The following is a 24,035-nucleotide window of genomic DNA, read 5'->3' as shown; positions in this document are numbered from 1 at the left end:
GACGGAGCACTGGAACAGGCTGCCCAGGGAGGTGGTGGAGTCTCCTTCTCTGGAGATGTTCAAGACCTGCCTGGACGCCTACCTGTGCGACCTACTGTAGGGAACCTGCTTTGGCAGGGGGGTTGGACTCGATGATCTCTGGAGGTCCCTTCCAACCCCTACAATTCTGTGATTCTGTGATTCTGTGATTTGGGGGAAGGCAGAGCCAGCCCAGGGGAGCTCAGGTGTATGCAATGAACCTGAATATCTGGAAGGGGTAGAGCCAGGATCCACCCCTTCCTAAACCTCATGCAAGTCCTGTCAGCAGGGGCATTGGTATCTTACTGGAGATCCTTGTCTATCTGAGACCTTCTGAAGGTAGGTATTTATTTTTTTCTTCATTTCTGTGTCATCAGCTGCTGCGTTTGAGCATATCCTTGCTTGCTGAAGCCTGGGAATTTGCTACGATGTTATTATTGCTGTGCCTTCTGTCACATTGAGCACTATGATAGCACACTAATGCTTAAAGTAGTTCTACTGCTGAGTCAAAGATATTTCAGCTTCTCTCACTGTTCCACAAGTGAGAAACTGGGAGGAGGCAGAACCAGGACAGCTGATCCAAACTGGGTGAAGTGATATTCTATACCGTAAAGCAACATGCAGAGCTATAAAACTGGAGGAAGTTGGCTGTGGGGAAGCTGGTGTATGTCAGAAACTAGTTGTATGTCAATCAGCAGGTGCTGAGAAATTGCGTTGTGCATCACTTGTGATAAATCTCTGTATATACAAAACTACTGTTCCTTCTTCTTCTGCCTTCTTAAAGCATCAGCCCATGAGTTTTACCTTTTTCTCATTTTTTCTCTGTGGTGCTGAAATTACTGCCAGCTAAGACAGCAAGACTTGTGTATCCTTGGCAAGCTCTTAATGGTGAAAGTCATCATGAAGGATAACTATAACATTAGGTCAGCTCACCCTGAATTAGGGACCTGTAGTTCAACTGTAGGGGTCACTGATAGCTTTTCTCACTGACTGTGCAGTGATCTGGCTACAGTAGAGGCAATGATGGGTAGATTTTTTTTTTTTTTTTTTTTTTTTTTTTTAGGTAGTAACTTCTAATGTAACTTACTTGGTATTTTCCTTATATTTCCTCACATTTACTGTGCATTTTCCAGAATTGGGAAGCTAAATCAGTTATAGAAAGTGAGACGAGTGGGGCAGGTTACCCAGTAAGACAGTAAACAGTGCAAAAAAATTTAACATAGCAGAAATAATTATGAGAGGGTTTGAACTACTGCCTGTAGAGATAAAGGTAGAAAAGAATGAAGTTATTTTTTCCCCAATAAAGGGATTATTTGTAAATAAGGATGATATTTAATGAAATGGACATTAATATGTTCAAGTTAGAAGTAATGTATACAAAGTTGGTAAAGTTAAAGGATAATCTTCCAATGGGGTTAAAACAGAATGAATAAACTATCTCATTTGATGGTAATTGATTAATTTTTGATAGGTTGCACATACCAAAGCTGCAAGAACGTGATCATGAAATTCTCTTCCACTCGTGTATCAAATGGAATAACCTTTCTGTTATTTTTTGGACAAAGCAGGTTTATATGTGAAGTAACTGTGCAGTTCTTACATTTGTTTATTTTTCTTACTGTACAAAGGAAAGTAATTAGAATTAGATGAAAAGCTGAAAAGAATATGACTTTCTTGCTGACAAGAACTGGGAGTAAGTAGCTGTAAAACTAAAAATCTAATATTGTGGAAATAGTGGAGAAGTGAAACTCCCTAGTCTCCACATACTCTCATAATTTCAGTAAATTTAAGAAGGAATAGATAAAGATACTTGAATTGCCATACATCAGTATGCCTGCAAGGTATTCAGAATTGCTGGCAGGAATATTAACGTTCATTATCTTCCAGTTTATAATCGAAGAACAAACTGGGGCATACTGCATTAACCTGAGATTACACTGACTGTGGAGATTTAGGACAATTACAAGGTGTTTAAAACACTAGAAACAACATATTGAAGCTTTCATTATTAAAGTGGAGTTGTAATAAGATATCCCAGCTCACCATTACAAAATTATCTTTAAATGTAAAATAATGTTAAATAGATGCCATTTTACCAGAGAGAAGCCTGAGGAAGGAAAACAATTTACTAATGAAAGGCTGTGTTATATTGCATATATATTAAGAAATTAGAAGATTCCAAAGACTCGGAGCTGCTGAGCTAACTTTACATCTGTCAAAAGCATATTCTAATTGAAAATAGTGTTTCTTTTTTTTCTCCTTTCTAATAATTTGTAATCTGTCTTGTGTTCCACAACTTGCATATATATGTAACCTTCTTCACCAAAGTACAAGGGTTGTGCTGTTATTTCTGACTAGGATGCAATGAAGTGGTCAGGTGATTCATTGGCAGTGTGAAGTAATAGATTACTGAGTGATTATTTTTGTTATGTAACATTCAAACTGCATTATGTCTATCTCAGTAAATGCTCTGTAGAAGATGATTAAATTAGTTTCTACTGGTTTCTTCCCTTTTGAATTGTGCATGAGGTAATTATACTTGAGGTAAAAGCATCCCCTATAACACCAAGGGCTATATACTGGATCCAAAACTACTCGTACTACAGCTTCATGCTTCACCTGTACTGGAGAGAATTACATTCTAGGAGTTCAGAAAACAAATTTATTTTGCACACAGTGCTTATCAGGTACTGAGAAATTTGGTCTTCCCGAGAAAGAGATAAAAAGGGCTGCAGAGAAGGAGAAATGATACCCTGATATCCCCAAATGCATGCTGTCAGTGTCTTCTCCTTCCAAGTAGATGGGATGGTCAGGAACTTTGTCCCATAGTATTATTCATGGAAACAGGTGTATTTTACTTACATTTCTTGGAAACACTTTGAAGAAAAGACTTTTCACTTGAAGGAGACAATAGCTGCCTGTAAGAGTCAGAACCAGTTTTCATCTGCAGCATCTGGGAGTATTTATTTCATAAATCTTACCTTGAAAAAAATCACAGAATAGTCAAAGGTGGAAGGGACCTAGAAGGCATCAGGCCCAACCCTGACTCCAGTAGGAATGCCCAGGACCATATCCTGATGGCTGCTGAATGTCTATATGGAAGAGACTTTACAGCCTCTCTGGACAACCTGTGCCAGTACTCTATGACCTGGATAGAGAAATTTAGCTGTAGTAAATCTATCCTAACCAGATGCTCTGGGGAAAAATTTAACAGGGAAGTTGGGAGTCAAAAAATATACCTCAGACAAAAGCAAGAAGAACATTTAAGGACATCCCGGTGAGCAAATATTTTTGTGTCCCAAACTGATGCAATAACAAGGAACACTGTCAAATGCTCTGAATAATAATCATTTTTTGTTTAAACAACAAGACTTAAAATTACTGTACCGTTGACATTGTCTTATCCTTGGTGTTACAAATTATAATTAGATGGGTTTATTTGGGGTAAGATTGATTGGGAGACTACCATGAAACACCACTAGGAATAATATATCATTTTTTATCATTTAAAATGTACACAGTTTGCTTTTCATGTTAGTTTAAAGGGACTATAGTATTTTAGCAAAACAATTAACAAATTTGTGTTGTACAAAGAAGTGCAATTGTTTAAATATAGTTCAATAAAGCCAGATCTGGGGCTGTGCAGATAAACTGCTAAGGAGAATGGTGGTAAATTTCCTGATACAAGAATATTTACTGTGACAGTTCTGTGCATTAGTACCATTGGAATATTCAGATTGGAAAGTTTAACTCCCTCCTGTGTCCTCTGTACTATTGCGTTCAGCCTTGGGACTTCCACTGTAAGAATATATTGGCCTGTTGGGCCATGAACAGGAGAGTTGCTGTAACACCTCTGCTATGAAGATAGCCTGAGAAAGTTGGAGTTGTTCAGCCTGGAAAAAAAGAAGGCTCTAGGGAAAACTCACTGTAGCATTTTAGTACTTAAACGGGACATATAAACTGGAAGCAGGGAGATTTAGGTTAGATATTAGGATGTGAGCTACATCCAGTGGAAGGACAAGAAAAAAGAGGATAACCACAGGCAAAAATGTTATTAAACTAATTGCTATTTTAAGGAGTAGAAACTGCTTATATCTCTCTATTCAGTTTTTCAGCTAGTTCCTTCCTGCTGGCTTGGGAAGGAGTAGCTCGAAAGCTGTCTGACAGAGGGGACCTTGGTGTACTGATGGACAGTTGACTGAATATGATCCAGCAGTCTGTCCAAAGTGGCCAAGAAGGCCGATGGCATTCTGGCTTGTATCAGGAATGGTGTGGTAAGCTGTCACGGATTTGACCAGATCAATCTATGTCCGTGACAGGGGGGACAGGCCTCTGCCCTCCCCCCCTCCCCCCCAGCCCAGTCCCACAAAAATGGGAAGGAAGGAAGGGAGGAGAAGAACAGCGGCAACAATCTATGGAGGAAAACTTATTTTACTATAATATTGGAATACAAGATAACACAATAGATACAATTTAATTGCAATTGAGATGAATAAATCAGACAAGATGAGAGAGAGAGAGAGTTCCCGGGACCGATTCAAACCTGAAAAGCTTGGAACGGCTAGGAAAGCACCCTCCAGCACCCACTGCAAGGCAGCAAGAGAGCGCCCCCCCCACCCGGAAGGGTCAGATCCCGTGACTGCTGTAATGTACAGGGATAGGTACTTGGAATTGGGGCAGTGACACTTTAATGCCCCGTACACTACATGATGTTTTGATGTGGAATACTGAAACCCAAAAACAAAACAAAAACAAAAACAAAAACAAAAAACATAGAACCATGACATAAGCAGGACTAGGGAAGTAGTCCTGCCTCCGTACTCGGCACTGGTGAGGCCCCATCTCAAGTACAGTGTTCAGTTTTGGGCACCTCAATACAGAAAGGACATTGAGGTGCTGGAGCAGGTTCAAAGAAGGGCAACAAGGCTTGTGAGGGTCTTGGAGAGCACCCTGTAGTGACTGAAGGAAATAGGGTTGTTTAGTATGGGGAAGAGGAAGCTGAGGGGAGATCTCATTGCTCTCTTCAAATACCTGAAAAGTGATTGTAGTGAGAGCAGGGTTGGTCTCTTCTCACTGGTGATAGGATGAGAGGAAATGGCCTCAAGTTCCCAAGGAGAGTTTTAGTTTGGGTATCAGGAAAAATTTCTGTACAGAAAGGGTGTTTAAGCACTGGAATAGGTTTCCCAGGGAGGTGGTTGAGTCACCATCCCTGGATGTATTTAAAAACAGTTTGGATGTGGTACTCAGTCATGTGATTTGATGGTGGCTTGTTAGAGTTACGGTAGCATGGTTAGGTTGCAGTTGGACTTGATGATCTTTAAGGTCTTTTCCAATCTGAGCAATACTATGATTCTGCATGATTATTTTATAGATGAAAGGAACACTTAAGATGTGGTGACCATAACAATAGAAATAGTTGCATTTGAAATGGACATTGTTTTTTCATTTTAAAATTATAGAACTCTAGTTTAGCTTTTCCTATAATAGGTGGTCTGAAGTAGTTGATTCTTTGAGCAGATGGATAAGAGAGCCCCTACAAAAAGTATGAACAACAATTCTGTCCCAACAAGAATGATACAATGGACATGTGATTTTATTATCAAGGTCACAACACATGTACATATCAGATCAACTCTATATCTACTACAGAACTCAGAATTTCTTGAAATAAAGAATACTTGATCAGATTTTGAATGTTGCCATAAGATCGTCTTGATTCTTGTGGTATTTCCTGATTCCTAGTGCTATTCTTCAATTTTGTTAGATCAAGATTTTCATTTGATTTAATTTTTCACTGCTCTCTATCCACATAATTCACAGTTCTAAGTCTCACAAATACTCTATAGAATACCAAATCAGGAGTATTAATATCTCTTTATCACTTCTGCAGACATCTAGCAGTCACTTGATGTTTCTTCCTACTTGTTGCAGGCATCGGACTACTTCAGTTCATGTCCTATTGTCACAGAATAGGATTATACGTGTGTATTTTTTTGTTTCCTTTCTTACAAGCTCAACGTTTTTTCATTTCTTTGTCTTTTTTTGGCAACTTTTCTGTTTGGGTTGTTTGGGGATCAATCATACTGTCTGAATAAAAATTTCTTCCACTCATTACATATAATACATCAAAACTGTTGGTGTGTTGCAAAAGATTTTTAGGAAAAACTGTCTCCCTTTTCATTTCAAACCTCAACTGCCAATTAAGCCATTTGATCCATTTCAAGCTCTGGAGGCTAGTTTGACCAATATATAGCCTTTAGTTTTGTTTTATTAATTAATTTATTATTCAAGATACTATTGTGATAGTGCCCTTTCTTCATTCTTTATCATGGTGTCAGAATATGTCCTCCAGATGTTCTTCCCTCTAGCTGCCTGCTGTGAATATTACTGTTACTTGACAGAACACGGGTTAGTTATATTTTCAGAGCCTAGGGCACCATAAAGTGAAATTAACAGATAAAATAACATAAATACTATGCAGCTTATGAACTGAATGGTTGGATGCCCATGGGAGCCTTGTTTCTTCCAGCAATATTTCAGAACAGTCAACATAATCATGAAGTTGTGAAAGCTCTAATGTAATTTCAAGGAATTCAATAAATGTATACAGGGAAATATTAAACCATGAGTTCAGAAAAAGACCTGACTACACTGATACTGGAGGAAGTCCAACGTAGGGCTACAGAATGATTATTATGGGACTGGAGTACTTCACACATGAGGAAAGGTATTTAGAGCTGGGACTGTTCAGCCTAGGAAAGAGAAAGCTCAGGGAGACATCCTCAGTATACAAAGCCTGCTCTGAAAGTAACGCCTCTTATTTTATTATGTTGACTCACAGTGTCAGGCAGATGTTGGTGGTATGGCACTAGAGATTGTACCTTTCCACTAGTATTCCATTACGTATTGTTGCCACGCAACAGATGGCGATGGGGAAGTCAAAGTGATATCTGACATAGAAGTGCATATAAGACAAAGGTGTGTCATTGAATTCCTTCACATGGGAAAATTGCACCCATTGATATTCAGTTGCTGAACAATTTATGGAGATTGCTTGCTGAACGTTTATGGAGACCAAACAGTGGATATGTGCACAGTCAGGTGGTGGGTGGTGTGTTTCAGCAGTGGAAACAGCAACAGTAGGTCATCTCCACTGGTGTAGATTTCTAGAAGCGCAGCATGCAAGGTCTTGTTCATTGTTGGTAAAAATGCATAGCTAATGGTGGTGTCTGTCTTTTAAAAAAAGAGTTTTTTGTAGTTGAGAGCTTCTGTCAAGCAGTGTTACCATGCTCTTCATATCTGTTGCTGTTTCCATGGAAATAGAAGGCATTTCTTTTGGAGAAATTTCTGTTCATAAATACCTGAAGGGAGAGTGCAAAGCTGGTGGATGCAGACTCATTTCAGTGAAGAAGAGAGGGACCTGGGGATGTTGGTTGATGCTTGGCTGAACATCAGCTGACAGTGTGTCCAGGTGGCCAAGAGGGCCAACATTAGAAATAGTGTGGCCAGCAGGAGCAGGGAGGTGATCATTCCGCTGTACTCAGCACTGGTGAGGCTGCACCCAAGTAATGTGCTTTGGGCCCCTCCCTACAAGAAAGACAATGAGGCCCTGGAATGTGTCCAGAGAAGGGCAACGAAACTGGTGAGGGGTCTGGAGCACAAGTCTTATGAGGAGCAGCTGAGTGAGCTGGGATTGTTCAGTCTGGAGGAGGGGAGAACTCACTGCACTTCACAACTTCCTGAATGGAGGTTGTGATGAAGAGGGATTTGGCCTCTTCTCCCAGGCAACGGGCAGGACACAGGGTAATGGCTGCAAGTTGTACCAGAGGAGATTTAGATTAGACATAAGGAAAAACCTTTTCTCTCAGAGAGTGGTCAGGCATTGGAATGGCTTGCCCAGGGAGGTGGTGGAGTCACTGTCCCTGGCAGGTTCAAGAGGGGCCTGGATGAGGAGCTATTGATATGGTTTAGTAGTTTATGGTCTGTAGTAGCAATGGTGATGATCTTGTAGGTCCTTTCCAACCCTGTGATTCTGTGACTGTTGGTAATCAACATGGCTTCACCAAGGGCAAGTCATTCCTGATAAATTTGGTGGTCTTTTATGATGGAGTTAAACCATCATTGGATAAAGGAAGAGCAACTGATGTCATCTACCTGGGTTTGTGTAAAGCATTTGACGCTGCCCTGCATGATATCCTGGTAGCCAAATAGATGAAAAATGGATTTGATGGAGACCATCAAAGTGAAGACCAGTGATGAGTGGTGTTTCTTAGGAATTGGTGCTGGGACTAGTGTCATTTAACATCTTGTAGGCGACATGGACAGTGGGATCAAATGCACTCTCAGCAGGTTTGCAGATGACACCAAGCTGAGTGGTGCAGCTGACATGCTAGAGGGAAGGGTTGCTATCCAGAGGGACTGGAGCAGGCTTGAGAGATGGGCCCATGCCAACCTCAAGAAGTTCAACAAGACCAAGTGCAAGGTCTTGCATCTGGGCTGGGGAATCCCAAGCACAGGTACAGAATGCCTTGAGAGCAGACCTGAGGGGAAGGTTTTGGGAGTGTCAGTTGATGAAAAATTCAATGTGAGACAGCAATATGCATTTTGCAGCCCAGAAGTCCAACTGTATCCTGGGTTCCATCAAAAGAAGTGTAACCAGCATATGGAGGGAGGTAATTCTGCTCCTCTTCTTTACTATCCTGAGATCCCACCTGGAGTACTGTGTGCAGTTCTGGAACCTCCAAAACATGGAGGATGTGGAGTTGTTGGAGTGGTTCTGGAGGAGGGCTATGAAGATGATTAAAGAGCTAGAGCACCTCCCCTAAGAGGACAGGTTGAGAGAGATAGGACTCTTCAGCCTGAAGAAGGCTCTGAGGGGACCTTTTAGCAGCCTTCCAGTAACTGAAGGAGGCCTACAGGAAGGCTAGGGAGGAATTTTTTGAAAGGGTATGTGGTGAGAGTATGATGGGAAATGGTTTTAAACTGTAGGAGACTAGACATTAGGAGAAAATTCTTTACTGTGAGGGTGGTGAGACACTGGAACAGGTTGTATATGCCCCCTCCCTGGAAGCATTCAAGGCCAGGCTGAATGAGACTCTGAGCAACCTGATATAGAGGGAGGTGTCCCTGCCTATAGCAGGGAGGTTGGAACTAGGTGATCTTAAAGGTCACTTCCAACCCAAACCATTCTATGATTCTATCTCCAGTATTGCCAGAGTGAGCCATTGGCACTACTTACAGTTTGTTTTTTTTTTTACAGGAAATGTTTTCTACAATTTTGTTTTCTGTTCAAAAATGTATAAGATAAAGTCAAATCCGTCAGGTAACTTGATGGAAAAGAAAACGGAAAAAAGGCTGAAGAGTACAAATGTAATAAACCACTGGCAAAACTGAAATAAAAAAAATAAGCTTTGGCAAAAATGAGTTGTTCAAGATAGAAATTTAGACTTCTGCATTTACATTTTAAAAATGCATCCTGTCAGACTGACTGTTTAAAGAAAATTCTCTTATGCAAGTAGCATCTGGAAGATCTGTTCCATTGGCAGCCCAGCACCAGCCCTAAAAGACTGTGAACAGTTATGTATATGCTCATAAATTATGAATCTCTATGTGCTTATGGATGTCATATAATCCTTATGTTAATCACTGGAGCAAGTAAGTAGACCTGAAAATCAGCAAGATTGGCAAAAACAGTGAATGTAAATAATTTATGTAAAGAAAATATATTTGCATCTTCAGACATCGTTTCCAGCTCACTGAATACTGAGTAAATTAATTCAGTGGGAAAATCCTCCTGTAAACAGGCAATACTGAAATAAGAAAAACAATTAAAGTCAGGTTTAAATACATCAATATTCTGTTGCTATTAACATCTTTATGAATTCAGTAAGATGCTTCAACAAACACAGGCCATGTCCTGTTTTACACCACTTTTTTGCATATGCATTTGGAAAAGGCATTGTCACATTCTCTAACTCGATGTTTCCATCAAGCAGTAAAAAGCTGTGGTCAGTGCCCTTAAAGGCTGTTCGCTCTCCAGGTGAGACCTTGCCCTGTTCCCTATCAGCAAACTAAGCAGCAGGATGGAAGTTGGATTGAAATACTGTCTCAGTAATTTCTCTTTTAAAGCTCATGATTCATTTCATTCTTTTTGTTTAAAACGCTGTTTTTACCTGTTTTATTATTTTTATCTATTAAATTAAACAATGTACTGTGTGAACACCCATGTTTATTCCCTTAATAGTTTGTGGAGTAGGTACTTATATAAGTCATGCTATATGTGTCAGACAACTAGAGTAAAATGCAGTTCCTTCTAGGAACATCAGATTTTCATTATCAATTCTAAGGAGTACAAGTATTCTGATCAGAAGATATTTTATTTTTAATGGTAGTGTAACTTCTGTTCTTTTTTACCTGAGTCCCATGTTTTCCAGTGTTACAATTTTGCAATGAATCAGTGATTCATTTCTCATTTGTATTAAACACTACTTGCATGCAGCAGAAGTCCACATTCATATTGCTGTTACATAATAAATACTACTATTCAGCATAACATGATGGCACTGGGGAGTTTATACTATTAGGTATTCAGTCATTTGAAAAAATAAAGTTCACAAGTGTTTCTGAAAATAGTATAAAAGGAAAAAATTCTCCTGCCCCAATCGATGTACAGTAAGTCTAGATTTTTTTTTGTCTCTGTGATTTTTAGTTTCTACTTTTTTAAGAGCTCAGACAATTAAAATCTTCATAAATAAGCTTGAAAATAAATTAAATGACCTCATAATTAATGCATATATGCACACACATAAACATATTGCTTTTCATATCTATATATTCAAATATCAGTATTCACAGATGTAATCATTTTGTAACACCGAAATATTAAAAAGCAAAATAAACACAAATAAATAAAACTAGCAATATTCTTTACTATAGGCTTTATAAACATTTTGTAACACTGGGAATATATTTGTAAATAAAGAAGCTTCTGTAGGCAAAGTTTCTGTACAGAGCGCTTCTTGACAATAGGTCTTACTGACAATGTTGTCTCTTCTGTTATTTTTTTCATTTTTAAAGAGCACTCTTAGAAGATAAAGTGGAAATTTACCTGCTACTCAGCAATCCTTCACAATTTCCTAAGCTGTTATCCATGTGTGAATCAGGAAGGATTTAGAAACAAGACCACAACTCTGATTTTCAAGTGGCTGCTTAACTCTATGTTATCTAATTAGCAGGAACATTGTTCATGTTTTTGAGTGTGTTTTTTTTCTTGTTCTGCTACTACTTTATATACATAATTTGCTTGAACAGTGGTTCATTGGAAGATTGTCATTGTGCGAATCAGAATGCTTGAGTCTTGTGTTACTATATGAGAAACTGAAATTATACCACTGTTTATTATTTTTTTAATTGTTTGATTATTTTTTTTCCTACCAAAAATTTCAGTTTCAGTATTCTGAGTGGTTTGTTTTCATATATTTAGGATCATCTTTGGTGAATGACTAATGTCTCCTTTTACACTTACCTTCCCTCATTCTTCGGTACTGGAAAGATATAACAGAAAATGTGTTTCTGTTCAGCTTTTGACATCTTCTATTTTTCTCCACTGTTTGTGCTAAGTGCTATTAGAAACCCTGAGAGCCTTCATGATGTATCAGCCCTTTCACTTCTGGATTTTTGTTAGCTATGCTCCTTGTGGTCTCTAGGGCAATAATAACATGGTTCCCCCATCTTCACGCTGCGGTCTGTTTTGTTTCTGAAGATAATAAGTCTGACCATCTATCCTGCTTGTGCAGTGTAGTCATGAAGATTATTATATTTTTTCATTATGTATGTTCTGTTGCTTGGTTTCCTTTACCCCGGTCTGAAGGAATTTCATGACATTTTATTTCTGACAGCATTCCTTAATCCTTGTGTTCCCCAGCTATTTCTAGTCTAAGGGATCAAATCTCCCTTTATCTCGCTCACTGTCATTGTGAGATTGGAAAAGGGTATTGTACATGAACTGAAGAGTGTTTTGTGCGACACCAGGAAAGCCCCAGATTCCAACGCGAAGCACTTTCTGGAGAATGGGGCTGGGACACAGGCCTGTGGTGGTGCCTGGCACAGGGGGGACCCATGGTTTGGTAGGGCAGGGCTTCTATAAGTTTCTCAGTACTGTCGCTCATTATTATTCACATGAACAGCGGGGTTGAGTGCACCCTCAGCAAGTTTGCAGACCACACCTAACTGTGTGGTGCAATTCACACAATAGAAGGAAGGGATGCCATGCAGAGAGTCCTGAACAGGCTTAAAAAGCGAGCCCATGTGAACTTAAGTTCAATGAGGCCATGTGAAGGTGATGCGTGAGGGTCAGGGCAATCCCGAATATCCAGTGGCTGCCTTGAAAGTGATATCCCCTATTTTATTATCTTGACCCACAACATCAGGGGCAGTGGTTGGTGGTACGGCAGTAGAAGTTGAATCTTCTCGCCAGTATTCTGTTGAATTCTGTTGCTGTGAGACAGATGGCAGCAGAGGAGCTTTCCTAGCCAGTTGAAGGAAGTGATAGCGATGCTCTACACTGCACTGGTGAGGCCTTACCAAAAGGACATAAAACTATTACAGAGTGTTCAAAAGAGAGCTTCAAAGATAGTGATGGTCCCTGGAGGGCAAGATATATCTGAGAAACTGCCAAGGTCCCTTTGTTTGCTCAGCTCAGAGCAGAGGAGCTGAGGGGAGGCCTCATGGCAGCTGCAGCTCCTCACAGGGAGTGGAGGGCAGTGCTGAGCTCTGCTCTCTGTGACAGCGACAGGACCAGAGGGAACGGCATGGAGCTGCATCAGGGAAGGGGCAGCTGGGGGTTAGGGAAAGGGTCTGCAACCAGAGGGCGGTCAAACTCTGGAACAGGCTGCCCAGGGCAGTGATTATGGCACCAAGTTGCTGGAATTCAAGGAGCCATTGGACAGTGCTCTCAGACATGTGCTGTGATTTTTGGGTGGTTCTGTGCAATGTTTTAATACTGCATATACTGCGTGATCTCTAATCTTGAAAGTAAGTATGACTTCACGGATAAGATTCTTTATTATCTGGTAGCACAAATACAGGTTCCAAAAGGTTTTTAAAGGTGTACTACTAGTATTTACTGGGAGATAGTCTTCTAAAGAATGTTAGTCAAAGGTTTTCATTTGTCTGCATTTGCTGTTGAAGTCTCAATGTTGCTCAGGCTTTGTGAACATTAAACATCTTTCTAGCATATTTGTTAGTGGTTCTAGGCTTTTAGAACGAAAAGACAGTTCATAAAGTTGATACACTTTCTTGCTTTTAGTTTTCTATGCCTAGCAACACTGAGCTGAGAATAAAAGCAACAATTTCTCAGTTAGTTACAAAAGAAGTAATAAATCTTTTACCTAGTAAAACTTCATATCTATTCTATTTTATATAAATGTTGATTTAATAGTTTCTTCTGCTGTAAAGAGGAACAAAAAGAAAACAGAAGTCATGCAATCATTCATTTCACTCTTGGTGACGAAAACCTTTTGCCATCATACTTGTTTAAGAGTTTAAATTCTGATTAAACATTGATTAAAAAAAAAATACTGGAGTGCTTATGGAGAGAAAACAGTAGAGTGGTTATTTAAAAAAAAAAAAATCCGCTATTTGAAGATTAAGTGATGACATGGGGTGAGCAGACCAAGAGTCTGGCATCACAGTAATCATGAGTTTAATCACAGTTTAAAGTGGAGCATGTTACCAAGGACCCTACAGATTATGGCCAGTGGATAACATTAACATGAGAGGGAGAAATTAGTGCATGAAGGCAAAATAACTGACAGTCAACAACGTTAAGATCTGGGAAAATGACCTTTGTATTAGCACTATGAAGTAAAATGATTTGAAAAAAAAAAAAAAAAAAAAAAAAAAAAAGTAAGAATGCAGTGCTGCAACCCAAGTGTAGCATAAATGCTAAGTCATGGCTTCAAACAGTTATTGAGCACCTGGTGGGGAAAAATAGGGCCCACTCTGGGAGTTCTGCTGCATGCAATGCACCTGAGTGGCCAGAAGGTGCAGAGATAGGATCCACCCCATCCCAGGATTCCTTTAAGGATTGGCGGTGGAGGTAAGGGCATCTATTGCTTGAGATCCCTGACTACTTGAGGCTCTTCCTTCATTTCTGCATCCGCAGCTGCTGCATTCAGGCTTGTTCTCATTTGCCAAAGAATTTGGTGTCCCGCTATTATTGTGGTACTTTCCATTCCATTGTAGCATTACACCAAGACAATTATCAGAGAAGAAAAGATATAAGCTGTCAGTTTTTTCTTTTAATAACTGTAGACAACTGTGTTAAACAAAAAATATGGTAAATCTGTCAGTGTGAGTCTTCAGACACTGTACCTCATGTGGGTATAGATTTCTTGATCTATACCTATATTTTAATCTTCAAGATTAAACTTCTTGAGAATAATCTTTTATGTAATTCTTCTTTGAGATATAGTTTCAACCTAAACACACAGAAGGCTAACTAAGAACTTTGGTTTTAAATATGTAGTACCAGAATAAAAATGCAGTATTTTTCATTATATAAACTTCAACTGAAGCTGCATTATTTGTGACAGCAACTCAAAAACTGACAAAAAATCTGTACCGCAGAAGAAATAACTTGCATTTTTTTTAACGTGTATTAGAGTTCATTGCTACTGTTCATTCAGTAGCAATACCTGACTATCATCATTCCATAGCTGAATGGAAATGTTATTATTCCTAACAAAATAGATGATTAAAAAAAAAAAATTATTATTGCTGAATGAAAATCTGTGGAAGGTCAGATGTTGACTGAATATTTTCTGAAATACTGCAAAGAAAAGAAATAATAAAAGATTTGCCTTGATAAAAGTTATGAGCACATTACACTTAACTCTCAGTGGAAGTCTTTTAAAAATTTAGTGGCAGATTTGATACTTTCACATCAGAAACAGTCTGGACCTCTTGTATCCAATGTTGAAGCATCAACTGCAGACTGGTTCTGAACTGAAATGGAGTAGTTATAAAAATCTCAAACTGTAAAATCTCCTTAAAATTCTTCACAGAAGTTGGACAACCAAAAGTGAATATGGTAGGGAGAACCAACTGCAGCCATGATCGTGTGCACTGGGAAAGATTACCATTATTATATACATCATAGATCATTTAAATATTTCCTGTAATACTCACAGTTTTTCTTTCAACTGTTCTCAGATTTTGTGTTTATGAGTAGGATAGAGTGAGGAATGATCTAGTTTAGGTTTGAGAGAGCTTACAAAGATGCTTCTTCTCTGACCTCTGTTCATATCCCAATTTTGCATTGCAGAAAGTAAAAATTTAAATATTTTCTCTCAATATTCTGAAAGTATCTAATGGCAAGCTCTCTGAATTGGGATAAATGCTTTCCACTATGCATTCATTAAATGTCACTTATCGTCTTATTATCTTACCATAGAATTCTCAGAGTTGGAAGGGACTTCTGAAGGTTATCTGGTCTAGCTTCCCTGAAAAAAACAAAACAGGGATGTTCACAGCTAGAGCAGGTTGACCAGGGCCTCATCGAGCCTCACCTTCAAAGTGTTCAGGGACGGGGCTTATGCTGCATCTCTGTGCAGCCTGTTCCAGTGCCTCACCACATTCACTGTAAAAGACTTTTTCCTTGTAACCAACTGAAGTCTATCCTGTTTAAGTTTTGAAAATATTTTCAAAAACTTTTTGAATTTTTTTTTTTTTTTTTTTAATGTGCGAGCTAGGGAAAACTTCTCCAAGTGCCTGCAAATTTTCAATTGTGATTTGTGTTTTGTAGTGAAGTGTACTTATCTACAAGAATAAATTAGTCATGACTGCATGGTGTTCAGAATGCTTTGGCTATTAGCTGTTTCCACCTGAGGAGACAAATAAATGAGGAATGATGCCAGTAGATAAATGTATGTTGCAAATAGATCTAAAAATGTCTTGTAAGAATTAACTTGGGTACACAGCTGTGTTCTGCAAGCAGAGTAGTTGTTTATCTTCAAGACTGAGACCTGAAGAGTGGGTTTACTTGCCCATGTCAAGTGCTTTACTGAACTCTGAGTCTGGAGGCATCATCCAACAGACCAACTTTATAGCAGATCACTTCAAACATTTTCTCAGTATCTTACAAGCAGATGTCCCCTTGCTAAGGATAACAAAGGAAAAAGGAGAAAAGAACTAATGTTTTCATTTAAATATTACCCTGTATCTGTTAAAAATTGTGCATCCTATTTCTTGAACAGCATATTTGTTTCTAAAATTTTCTCCACTGAGGAGCTGAAATAGAAACTGTCTAAATGAAAACTTATATTTTCCATTCTGTCTTTACAGTTCTTTGCATAAATTCAAACCTACTTACAAAGGTTCAGTAAAAAAGTCATCACTAATTATGCATTGCAGCTTTTATTAATGAAATAACTATGATCATCTGATGACAGGCATCTCTGATGTAACATTAATTTATCCTCACTTTGAATAGTCTAAGGGGAGAAATCTTGCAAAATAATAGGGCAGGAAACTTAAAATGCTCTCTAGATGGAATTATATTTTAATCATTTTTTTCAGATGATCTTTCCATCTCCAAGGTAAAGCCTGTTTACATCCCTAAGCTCAAGATATTCCCGTCTGCTGTTTTATTGTCCTCTTTTTGCCTTAATCAGGTGTTGGTCTCTGTAAACTGAAGAGAAATAGTCTTCCTTTCTTCTTCATATCCCATTTTAATAGCAAGTTTAGGACTCCCAGTTTCCTTTCATTTACAGAAAATGTTTCTTCTGTAAATTTATGAAGGCCAACAAACAATGTGTAGATAGGTAAAGACAAAATATTCATGTTTATCTGCTACACTTCTAAATCTGTGTTGTTAAGACTAAGCAAGTGTGGAGCTGGTATATTTTGTTTAGTTTTATTTTTCTTCCAAGCTTTCCCCCAGAATATTTTTAATGAATACGTAATATAAAACAGAACACCTGACAAGGAAGGGGAAAAGTAAGCATTTGAATCTTGCTGCTTACTTGTTTATCTTTTGGAAATAACCAATGAATAAGAATGACTTGTGCTAACTGCTATATAAACATAAAAACATAATTTAGCTGCAAAGAGATTTGCTAATTGACAAGACATAATCTGAGTGAGGAACCAATAAAAGCTCATTACTATCCTTCAGTATATGATAGCTGGAAATACTGGGAAGCCCAATGTATATATATTAGCTGCTTTATTTCTAACAGCTTTAAGGTCCTCCATTAAATAAAGGGTATTTTTTTAGACCAAAAAAGGGGATGACAGCTTGGTAATGGTTCCACATAAACCTCCCTGTTTGATTATCACAAAGAAATAGGTAGAATGTCAAGTACATCAGAGTGAATGCATATGTGCATACAAATGAGGAAAAATTAAGTTTCTATAAAAGTTAAATGTGTGAGACAGCTGCAGCTATAAGGTAGAGATAAGTTGAATCCCTTCAGGCATTCTTTAAGCAAATACTTGCGGTGACTCACAGTTTATGATACTGTGAACTTGAACTATCTTCAAAATAAGAGATCTCTTGATATTTCTCATGTTTTACAATTGCTTCCGCAGAAAACCATTTTTTTTAAAAAAAAAAAAAAGCTTTTCTCTATAGAGTTCAATATGAATATCCCACCTGTTCATGCCTCAACTGAAGTCACAGATATGATTATGACAGTAGTAGCTCTATAGATTACAAAATCAAATTAAAAATGCATACCCAAGAAATAGAAGACATGCATTTGTAAAAAACATGCATTATGAAAGCATATGCGCTTCTAGTTGCAATACTTTCTGTTAGCCAGAGTAGTATTGTTGCTGTGGTCATAACAGAATTTGCCTCAAGTTCCTAATCTGCTTATTCACCAATCCACATTATACCGTGTGGTACTTCTACCCGAGTCTTCAAGTATAATGCATGAGCTGAGGGGCAAAGGAAATAATAGTTTTTTGCAGTTCACGACCCTCAGCATTTTCATGCCCTTCACTTATCTGTTACCTCTTTTTCTTGAAAGTTAACCTTAGATTTCCTTTTTAAACAAATCTCTAAACATCATTTCCAATGCTGTTAATCGAGCAAAGTATCTAGAGGTTGAAGACTAAATGTGTTAGATATAATGTATATTTAGTAACAGGAAAAAAAAAAAGTGTTATATGCATATGTTAGCATTACGAATGCACTAAGCTATGCATTTTTAAAATCTTTCTCCACAGTGACAAAATACAGTGGTGTTTATGTGGAAGAAAAGAAAAATAAGAAGGATTTACACCTTCTCCCATTAACAAAAAAAAATAAAAATGTATTCAACAGACTGCATGCACCACATTTTGGAAAGCTCCTATCTCTCTAGGAAACTTACAACATTGCTACCTTTATAAGAAATAAAAGCTAGTTATGCTAACTATGGGACTGTTATTCAAAACCAGCAAGACTTAATCAGTTGGATTGGCTTAGAGGGTGAATCTCATTTACATAATATGCTGATTTTCTCTGCATTAAGCATTTAGTTATAAAGACCATTTGTTTTTGTGGTGCTACAGGCATTCATTCATTTTTAGCATGCTTATAATCTAGGTATTGTTGTTACAGCCCATACTAAGAAACAGTGTACTTACTAATGAATTATGATTTTCTTTCTTCTGCTCAAGAATTTGTTCTTCCTAATGAGATCTCCACATAATGAGCTTACTTGAAAAACAAATAAACAGGGAAGCAAACAGTATCAAGTATTTCTAGTGTGATTAGCTCTATAAGTAACTGAAATATGAACAGAGGTATGTGACAGATTGAAACGAAACTTTTTAAGGCAGAAAAATCTGATATGTCCTGAGGACAGGTGTTATTGCCATCCATATCAATTATTTCAAGGAAGTGTTTATAAAAAGAATTCCAAGAAGGTGAGATTGAAAAGAGGAATTTCAAAGTTAGATATTTTAGTAGTACCAACTATCTCATCCATATTCAAGTTTGTTGTTATTCTTAGGTATACAGTTGATGGATACTGTCCATTCAGTCTGAGAACACTGAGAACCATAAATTTGTTGAAAGTTGTAGTTAGTGCAAGGTCAGGATGGTTTTGAATAATAAAAATAAATTTTAGTTGTAAACCGAGAGTTTGATAGATGAACATGGTTTGTAACACCTATTGAAGCTGAGTGAAAATATTTGTAAATAAATATGACAGGAATACCAAAAAGGGAGAAGACCTACTTAAACTAAACATCACAAGTAGAATAAGCAAAATCAGGTAAAATTTGTTACCGATACATAATGGATACAGAAATGAACATTTTTGTAGAATGGGAAGTTAATTGTTTGAATATTTGGTATTCCTGTATGGAGCTCATTTCAGCCTGGGCAAGTGATTCTATAAATTATGTTAATCTATGAGCAATAGTAACAGCCTTATCACTGACAAATTCCATTTGGAGCCAAATACTTTCAGCAAGTATAATTTTAGAAAAATAATTGGCTGGGTAACTAGTGCTGATATATTTTTTAAGACCTCACATACTTCCTTTCTTACCTGCAGTTATACTTATGGCTTTTGAAGATTTTGTGTCTTTGAACCTTTCAACTAGCTCTTCAGAAATAAATTTTAAGTATGTGACATAACATGCCAAGTATAAAAATAGTCCTGTTATAAGTTATTTATCTTCACAACTAAACTTTGTTTAGTTGAGAAGTAGCAAACTGTATTCTTGATAGAAGCTACAGTTTGCTAAGTGTAATTTCTGATGTGGTTGATTTCCCAAAACTTCCTTTACTGTCTACTGTGCAGGCTACTCTAAAAATGGATGCGCTTTAATTATAATTTTTTTTTTTTTTTCCAGTTTCCTAGGATGAAAAGTTAACACCAAAGGATTTCTTCAGGAATAGTATGAAGAAGGGTAAGTGATTTTACTCGTTGTTTTACATTATTGTGCTGTAATGCTTTCTGTCATGGTGACCTTCACATGCTGAAGAAATTTATTCTGCATAAAGAAAAGGCATTTCTTTCTCAGTTTCCTCCAGACTATCACAATCAGAACACTTTTCCAAACTTGAATTGAAACTTGATTCTGAAACAGACTGTTGATCAATATTTGTGTACTCCAATGTCAAAATTTTGGGGTTTTTGTCTCTCTTCTAGCCATGATGATACTGGGTCTGTGGTATCAATTGCACATTTTCCCTGAAACATCCTACGTGAGATGGTGGCTTTGCATTAAATGCTTATGCTTCATGAAAAATACATGTAATTTTTCTGCAGACTTAGGTCATTTGAAGAAAATGCTATTTGCCAGACACTGGGAAGATTAGAGGGTTCACATTTTGGGCTAATGATTTGAAACAAGCAAGATTCAATTTATGGACAGTACGCTAAAACACTAGATCCTAAGACTGAAATAAATTTCCTATTGTATGTGCTGATTAGTTTGGCAAGAAAAATTAGAATAACTCCAACATATTCTGAAGACACTCTCTTTATGAGGTGCTGGCTAATAAGCCCTTTCCTTGTTATTGATTACATTTTATATCTAAATATAGAACATGAGGAATAACGTCCTGACAGCTAAAATTATTACAGTACAAAATTTACCTGCAACTGAAAAGCGTAGCTTTAAAATACTGTCATTGTATTCTTGATAGAAGGTTTTTGTGGAGGCCAGTAACAGATACTCCAGAGATCACTACATTTACAGCATCTTTCCAAATGACTGTATGGATTTAACGAAGCTAAGCAAGGAACTTGCTTGTGCTTTCCGACACAAGTGTCAGAAGTTGCTGTAGATGTAACCAGTGGCTTAAAACAGCCCTGGCAGCACCTTCAGCTACTTCTAAAGAGCCATAGTAATTCTGATCTTCTAAACTTTAAACCTTCTTCTTCTTCTTCTTTTTCTTTCTACTCTCTCTTTTCATTGATCCTGTAAAAACAGTAGAAATGAGTCATCTGAATATTTTGAGCTTCCAATATTTAATTAAAATAATAGATTGGTTAATTGAAGTCTTAATAATTAATTTTCTCTCTTTTCTTAGGAAAACTTAATCTCTTTGTCTTCCTAAAAATAAAACAAAATAAAAGAAATTAGAAACTCTTCTACTGTAGTGAACTTTTTTTTTTTTTTTTTTTTTTTTTTTTTTCCCATCTTATTATATACTCTCTCTAGAGGAAATTCAGGCAGTCCAACATTACCGCCATAAATCCTCGGTCTTTTTTTACTTTCCCAAACAAACTTACAAATAAATAAATAAATAAATAAAAATCAGTATAACAGTAAATTATTTATTTAACATCAGTGACTAATGTTAACTTCATTTTCAGCATTCCTCTCTATTGGAAAATTTCCAGGTTGTAATATATCCATCCAGCCAACAGTTTAATGGATGCACAAGGTAGTCGGGTAAATATTTATGACTATAATATACGAGTTCTTAACTCATAGTATTCTGAACTTGACCTTTACAGTAAATTTCCTTTAATATATTAAAGAAAAAAAGTCTTTTTTACTAATACGTAAATGTCTAAAAGCTAAACAAATTATATTTAATAATGAGAAGAGGTTATATGTTGTTATTTTTCCCTATTTCCTTCTTTTCATTTTTTTTTTTTTTTTTTTAGCTTGGTCTTACCTTTCCCTTCTGCAATTAAAACACAGAACAAATGAATTGTAATTCTAGAGACAAAGAAATGCAAATAAAACTCTCATTCTGGATACTGTTTAATTCTATGATTGCATTTGGCAAAAAAGCCATTTAGAATAGTTCAGCCCTCCCACACATTTTTTTTTTAAAGTAGTAAATGCTGAAGAGAGAGGAGATCTTGCCCACAAAAGCCAGGTTTTATTAGCACAAAAATAAGCCTGAGTAACACTTCAAAGAAGTTCACTTTTAAGACATTTATATAAAAGAGAACACAAGGTGAAACAAAACAGGAATGAATAAAAGTCATTGTCAGTAATTCTCTCCTAGCTGTGTCCTTGTTTGCACATTCCTTCTCATAGTTTTATTCTCTCTGACTTATGAATCTTCTGTCTGCTTCTTTGCTGTGCATAGGAGGGCTTTCCTGAAAATAAGTAACCAGGAGAGAAAGGAGATATTTCTTATCTGTTCTCAAATTTAAATAAACTAGTAAAATTGTTGCTGTTCATGATTAGGTCAAACTGAAAATAAATAAGTGATGATGTTTTTCTTCTAATTTGCAATGGGAATATTTTCCATAATTTTTCCTAATTTCTGTTTCTCGAACTTAACTTCAAACATCATAAATTGCTGCAAAGATGAACTCATTATACATGAGTTACCTTGAAACAGTAGAAAAAAATCAAATTAAAATTTTAACTTTCTTGCCATTTGCTTTATTATCTTCAGTGCAGCCAACTATTGCTGTGAAACACTTACATTAATCTTATTAGATATTAGAACATTATGTTTTTTGTTTTTTCTGTTTCTTTTTGGGAGTGCTGTTGTTTGAGGATGATGGTTTCTAACACTGTGTGAACTGTCAATTAATTTTACATGTGCCAGATGCTTTACCTAGTGGTTTTCAGAGTATGAGGAGATTGTTGGCATGATGAATACTTTTTTCCCCATCAATATTTGCAGATTTGACACAATGCATGATTTTCTGTTACTGAAAGTCAGAACAGTGCTGCTAAAGATTGCACCCATTTGAGCCACTAATCTAGTTCTGTAAAATAACCTGACAGTCTTTTCCTTTTTCTTCCTTTTTTTTTTTTTTTTTAATTAATACCTTCAAGAGAAAATAATGATAGCTACAAAACCTGAGAAAACTGAAAAATTGAAATTTGATTTAAATAAGTGATTTAACCATGACTAGATGGGGAACCCTTAGCTATCACTGATGGTATCAGAAACCTTCAAATTCCAGATTTGAAGGTTTCCACCAGATAGTTAGAAAGCCCCCTATCTTAATGATTTCATGGTACTTTTTAATGTAGAGTTCTCTCCCCTTATAAGTGACACAGAGAAAAGGTAACTGTAAATGTTATCCATACTTCAAATGTCTGAAAAACTCAATTTATCGCTTCTTTTATTGCATCTAAATTAATGAATCCCCAAAACATGACTTTAATCATGGCTTTGGTTTTAGGTATTCTGAAAATGAATTATTTCTTAGGAGAATGAACAATTGAGAGAATGAAGTGTTTGGAGGCTGTCATCAAAGGAAACATCTCCTTCTAAGCGGTAAACAAAAAAAATGTGTATAACAGATCATATTTCAGTAGAATGTTTCAATGACTATTTTTGTAAAAATATTCTGTAATGAACATGTTTCAAGTCTGTAATTTGTTTTTTTGTAAGAAGCAGTTTTTCTTCTATGGTCTCTTTACCATATCAGTTCCCAAATTTCCTCTCTACAAGTAGACTAATACAGGCCAATTAAAAATAACACTTCATAAATTCTTTGTACTACTTTTGTGTTTACATATTTAACATTTTTAAAGAGTAATTTACATTTCACTTTTCTGTGCTTAACAGATCAACATGTTATTACTACATTAAAATATAGAACAATTTTGTATAATTAAGTGTAGTAATATCTTTTTATGATGTGCATCATGACAGGAGATGCTATATTCTTATCTCAGTAAATCCAACACTGAACTAAGAGAAAAGAGAATAATCACAAAAAATGAAGATTTTTTGGAGAAATTTCTCATAAAATTTGTATGCTTCACCTCTTTCTTTGTCATATATTCTATCACATGCTCAGAAACAGTTTATTTTTTTGTGTGGTTGCTAGTACATAAAACTAGACATGAAAATTTAGATTTTTTTTTATATATTCTACAGAAGATTTTGAAATAACTGCTTCTTCTAAATTTGTTGAATAATCTCAGCAGGCCTGTTTTCATTCAGGCTTAAAAATCATGTTTTTTACACTTCTTTTGATTACTATTTCTTCCATTTTTCTATTAAAACATTTGACTGAAGAACCAAAGAAATGTACTTTCAACAAAGTTAGAGGGTAAACTTGGATTTTAATTTCCTA

The 24,035-nt window shown here is 36.7% G+C and overlaps 1 long non-coding RNA gene across 1 annotated transcript; it reads left to right on the top strand.

Moving 5' to 3' along the window:
• The first annotated feature begins 284 nt into the window (after positions 1 to 284).
• LOC125690895 (uncharacterized) lies at positions 285 to 23,223 on the top strand. Its single transcript, XR_007375824.1, has 3 exons — positions 285 to 357; positions 19,873 to 19,929; positions 23,133 to 23,223. It is a non-coding gene; the product is annotated as an uncharacterized LOC125690895 (long non-coding RNA).
• Positions 23,224 to 24,035: the final 812 nt, after the last annotated feature.

This window comes from Lagopus muta, chromosome 3 (assembly GCF_023343835.1).
Source record: "Lagopus muta isolate bLagMut1 chromosome 3, bLagMut1 primary, whole genome shotgun sequence".
Classification (NCBI taxonomy): domain Eukaryota; kingdom Metazoa; phylum Chordata; class Aves; order Galliformes; family Phasianidae; genus Lagopus; species Lagopus muta.
This window is presented reverse-complemented; position numbering and strand designations above follow the sequence as displayed.